The sequence below is a fragment of the Manis javanica genome, chromosome 7 (genome assembly GCF_040802235.1).
Source record: "Manis javanica isolate MJ-LG chromosome 7, MJ_LKY, whole genome shotgun sequence".
NCBI lineage: Eukaryota > Metazoa > Chordata > Mammalia > Pholidota > Manidae > Manis > Manis javanica.
The window spans coordinates 32,365,254-32,371,302 of record NC_133162.1 but is presented as its reverse complement, the minus strand read 5'-3'; positions in this window follow the sequence as shown (position 1 = coordinate 32,371,302).

Sequence of the window (6,049 nt, the reverse complement as noted above, 5' to 3'; positions counted from 1 at the left end):
GTCTTTGCCTGGTTTTGGTATTAGGGTGATATTGGCTTCATAGAATGAGTTTGGGAGTATTCCCTCCTCTTCTATTTTTTGGAAAACTTTAAGGAGAATGGGTATTATGTCTTCCCTATATGTCTGATAAAATTCTGAGGTGAATCCATCTGGCCCGGGGGTTTTGTTCTTGGGTAGTTTTTTGATTACTGCTTCAATTTCGTGGCTGGTAATTGGTCTGTTTAGATTTTCTGTTTCTTTCTTTGTCAGTCTTGGAAGGTTGTATTTTTCTAGGAAGTTGTCCATTTCCCCTAGGTTTCCCAGCTTGTTTGCATATAGGTTTTCATAGTACTCTCTAATAATTCTTTGTATTTCTGTGGGGTCCATCGTGATTTTTCCTTTCTCGTTTCTGATTCTGTTGATGTGTGTTGACTCTCTTTTCCTCTTAATAAGTCTGGCTAGAGGCTTATCTATTTTGTTTATTTTCTCAAAGAACCAGCTCTTGGCTTCATTGATTTTTGCTATTGTTTTATTCTTCTCAATTTTATTTATTTCTTCTCTGATCTTTATTATGTCCCTCCTTCTGGTGACCTTAGGCCTCATTTGTTCTTCTTTTTCCAGTTTCGATAATTGTGACATTAGACCATTTATTTCTGATTGTTCTTCCTTCTTTAAATATGCCTGGATTGCTATATACTTTCCTCTTAAGACTGCTTCTGCTGTATCCCACAGTAGTTGGGCTTTGTGTTGTTGTTGTCGTTTGTTTCCATATATTGCTGGATCTCCATTTTGATTTGGTCATTGATCCATTGATTATTTAGGAGCATGTTGTTAAGCCTCCATGTGTTTGTGAGCTTTTTTGCTTTCTTTGTACCGTTTATTTCTAGTTTTATGCCTTTGTGGTCTGAAAAGTTGGTTGGTAGGATTTCAATCTTTTGGAATTTACTGAGGCTCTTTTTGGGGCCTAGTATGTGGTCTATTCTGGAGAATGTTCCATGTGCACTTGAGAAGAATGTGTATCCTGTTGCTTTTGGATGTAGAGTTCTGTAGATGTCTATTAGGTCTTTCTGTTCTAGTGTGTTGTTCAGTGCCTCTGTGTCCTTACTTATTTTCTGTCTGGTGGATCTGTCCTTTGGAGTGAGTGGTGTGTTAAAATCTCCCAGAATGAATGCATTGCATTCTATTTCCACGTTTAGTTCTGTTAGTATTTGTTTCACATATGCTGGTGCTCCTGTGTTGGATGTATATATATTTATAATGGTTATATCCTCTTGTTGGACTGAGCCCTTTATCATTATGTAATGTCCTTCTTTATCTTTTGTTACTTTCTTTATTTTGAAGTCTGTTTTGTCTGATACTAGAATTGCAACACCTGCTTTTTTCTCCCTGCTGTTTGCATGAAATATCTTTTTCCATCCCTTGACTTTAAGTCTGTGCATGTCTTTGGGTTTAAGGTGAGTCTCTTGTAAGCAGCATATGGATGGGTCTTGCTTTTTTATCCATTCCATTACTCTGTGTCTTTTGATTGGTGCATTAAGTCCATTTACATTTAGGGTGATTATTGAAAGGTATGTACTTATTGCCATTGCAGGCCTTAAGTTTGTGGTTACCAAAGGTTCAGGGTTAGCTTCTTTACTATCTTACTGTCTAACTTAACTCGCTTGTTGAACTATTATAAACATGGTCTGATGATTCTTTATTTCCCTCCCTTCTTATTCCTCCTCCTCCCTTCTTCATATGTTGGGTGTTTTGTTCTGTGCTCTTTTTAGGAGTGCTCCCAACTAGAGCAGTCCCTGTAAGATGCCCTGTAGAGGTGGTTTGTGGGAGGCAAATTCCCTCAACTTTTGCTTGTCTGGGAAATGTTTAATCCCTCCTTCATATTTAAATGTTAATCGTGCTGGATACAGTAGTCTTGGTTCGAGGCCCTTCTGTTTCATTGCATTAAGTATATCATGCCATTCTCTTCTGGCCTGTAGGGTTTCTGTTGAAAAGTCTGATGATAGCCTGATGGGTTTTCCTTTGTAGGTAACCTTTTTCTTCTCTCTGGCTGCCTTTAATACTTTGTCCTTGTCTTTGATCTTTGCCATTTTAATTATTATGTGTCTTGGTGTTGCCCTCCTTGGATCCCTTGTCATGGGAGTTCTGTGTACCTCTGTGGTCTGAGAGGCCATTTCTTCCCCTAGTTTGGGGAAGTTTTCAGCAATTATTTCTTCAAAGACACTTTCTATCCCTTTTTCTCTCTCTTCGTCTTCTGGTACCCCTATAATGCGGATATTGTTCTGTTTCAATGGTCACTCAGCTCTCTTAGAATTCTTATTTCCTGGAGGTCCTTTTATCTCTCTCTGCATCAGCTTCTCTGCATTCCTGTTCTCTGTTTTCTAGTCCATTAATGGTCTCTTGCATTGTCCATTCTGTTTTGAAGTCCTTCCAGAGCTTGTTTTATTTCTGTATTCTTCTTCCTTAGTTCTTGCATATTTCTCTGCAAGTCCATCAGGATGGTTATGACTTTTGTTTTGAATTCTTTTTCAGGAAGACTGGTTAAATCTATCTCCCCAGGTTCCTTCTCAGGGGAAGATGTAGCAGATGTCGAAGTTGTCTGGGTTAGTCTTGTCTGGATCATATTTTTTTGCCTTTTCATGTTGATAGGTGCTATTGACTGTCAGCCGGGGTGGCCAAACTTTCCACTAGCTCCTGGCCTTTCTTTACTGGGACAACTGCGCCCCCTAGTGGCTTGTGTTGGGCAATTGCATGTAGATTGGGTCTCTGTATCTTGCCCAGCCAGTATGGAGGAAGCTCCCTTTCTGAGGGTGTGGCCAGCCTTAGGCTGCTTCTTTGCTTTTGCCACGTCCCGGAGGGGTAATGGACAGGGGGCTGTTTGGCTGTTTACCTCTGTGAGGGGTCTCAGAGCTGTTGCCCAGGGGGTTAGTGTGCCCGGTTTTCCCTGTAATTTCCAGCTACTGGACTGTGACCTGTGTTGTTTCCATCCAGCTGTTGCGTCCCTGTCCCTTTAAGACTTTCAAAAAGCACTCGCTTTTCTTTGTCACAGGGGCATCAGCTTCGGGACCCACTCACTGGTCCTGCTGCCCTGTTTCCCTAGTATCCAGGACCCCACGCATGCACTGTGTCTGCGCTCTGGTGCGGATCACTAGGGCTGGCTGTTTAGCAGTCCTGGGCTCCCTCTTCCTCCCGGCTCCGACTCCTCTCCTCCCGCCGGGAGCTGGGGTGAGGTGTGCTCAGGTCCCGCCGGGCCAGGGCTTGTATCTTACCCCTTTCACCAGGCGCTGGGCTCTCGCATGTGTGGATGTAGTCTGGCTGTTGTCCTGTTTCTTCTGGTCTCTCTTTTAAGATTAGTTGTATTTGTTGTATTTTCAAAAATATATATGTTTTTCGGAGGAGATTCCCATTGTCCTACTCACGCCGCCATGTTGGCTCCACCTCTCTCTCGGTGTTCTTTTATCTTCTCCAAAATAAAACTTTTGTTGGTCTGCAGTGTTTTTAAATAATGCATATGACTTCTGGAGAGACAATATATTAAAGAAGGGAAAGTGGCATAGAGCAGAAAGAGGAAAGAATCATCCACTAATTCACTCAGCAGATTTCCACAGGCCCTGTTATGTATCAGACACTTTGCTACATGCCGAGTAGATGAAGGTGAATAAGGCATGCTTCCTGCACTAGCACATGGTTGGAATTTGATGGAGAGGGAACTGAGAACATGGCGAGAGTTGTAGTATGGGCGACTTACAAAGCAATTTCAAAACTATTTAAATTCTCCTAACCATAGCTCTCTGAAGAAATTCAGGAGCATACCACCTCTTTCTAAATGAGGTTTAGAAAGGTTAGCCAACCAATCTAAGAAATCAAACTAATAGACCTGATAAAACTAGAACCCAGTGTTCACCTGTTTACCACACACATATTTCTATGGTCACTGGAAAAGTTTGCTGGGCTCATACCCTTTTTCTGTAATGAATAAACTGCATCAGAAAGATTAAGAAAATGCCCAAATTACCTAGCTGGTTTTTATTTAGGCATTTATACCCTCAGGAATGTGCACATTGCCCTACTCAGCCCTGGACTTCACTGACTCTGCTTTACACAGTGTACCCTCAGGACTTAACCCCCATGGGAGGTAATGAAGAGGTTTATTCAGGCTGGTAGCTTGTATCAAACTGGTTAGAGAATTGAGAAATCTAGAGTCTAGGCTTAGCTCATTTGTTGTCTTAGCTAGGCCACTTTGGAAAATATGCTTAATATCTCTGGATGGCAGTTTCCTCTTCCAAAAAATGAGGTGTAGACTGTTTGTTCTCTAGGGTTCTTCCCAGGTGGAACACATCATGACCTTATGATCCACAGAGAATTTTAGTTGTTAATGATTGTACAACATAGGTTACTCACATTTTCTGACAGTATACCATAGTAAGAAATATATTTTACATCATTACCCTCTTTATCTATAGATATAAAAATCAAGTAAAAAGGTTTCTCAAAAAAATACCTTGCTATAATTGATGCACTACATTTTTCTGTTACTATATTTCATGTTTTAAATTTCATTTCAACACATTAAACTAACAACTCACTAACTGGTTACAAGTGATAGTTTGATAAACATTACCGAAGCCACTTTGAAATGCAGCAAAAGGATGGAGTAAGCATGAGCAACAGATTAGCTAGAAAACTGTTTCCCATTTAAAGTGAACTTTGGCCCTACCTTTATCCAGGAGGAGCCTGAAATTCTGAAGTTTTCATGAAAACACTTTACCAAGGTTAGCAATTTATCATCATTATACTCAAAACAAGTGTGGAAGATAAGAAGCAGATCACACTGCAGGGCTCACAGCCCAGAAGGAGAGTAGGATCATAAAGATGCTAAAAACAATGTAAGTTAAAAGTTAAAGCACCACTTTCATGTAAATCTTAAATTGTTCAAAATAATTGAGGATTGACTTCTAAGATTTTTTAAGTATAGGAACTACCTGGACATGCCATTATCACTATAAACTCAACATAAACATAAAGATGTGTTTCTCCCCTAAAAAAAACTGTTAAACCCAGCCTAATTTATTTATTAATTGTCCCCTCAAGGGGACATCATTATCCATGTAAGGGCCACAAGATAATTCACGAGATGGAAGTAATTAAAAAATATCTTTAAAAATGGGAAATTGAGCTCTCACTGTTACATACCCACTTCATGATGCCCACAGGAAACTGAGCAACCTAAGAAGAAAATCAGGAGAATGAGGAGACTTGAAGTGATATTTTAAAAAATACAGTTGAAAAATGTTGGGTGTGTTGCTCCTGTAGAAGAGTAGAGTGATGAGGGAAATTGGAGTTACATTCATATATTTGAACAACTATAGTGTTGGAAACAGGATTCCTACACATAGTGTTTGTGGACAGTTTTTAAGCCTCACCTTTTCTTCTTCTATTCGCATCTAGATAAACTGATTTAAAAAAAGCTCAAGTCCCCTCCTTTGGCACAAGTGAAATGTTTAACCCACACAAGCCGTGGCCTATGCAGAGGAACCCACCCAACCCCCAACTATCACAGAAACTTCAAGCCAGTTTGCTTTCCCTGTTCTCTCAAGCCACTTTTGGATTTGCTTAAGTGCCACCCTGCCCTCCACAGAAAGCCTGGTTCTATGAGTAAAAAAACTTTTCATATCTGATCCGGGTGTATAAGGCACCATCAATCTCAACATCTAAACCAAATTTTCAATGGGAGGTCCATCCTGTCTCTGAGGTGATGACAGACACAACACTGTAAGTCCAAAAGGGAAACACAGGAGGGATCAAAAAGTAGATGTTACAAAGGAAAAGGTTCTGCTCAACATATGAAAGACTTTCAACAGAGCTAACCAGTGACGAAGTGGGCTACCCAGGAGTATGAGGTCCCCACAGCCAGGTGGGGTCAAGCAGGGTCTGGGTGATCCTAGGTCAGGAGGCTGAGAGAAGGTCATATCACTACAGGAAAAGTTGGACCAGTTAATCATAAGATATGCTTGAAATATAAATTAAGTGCATAAAATCACCTCCCAGGTAATATGCATCAAAACCCAACATT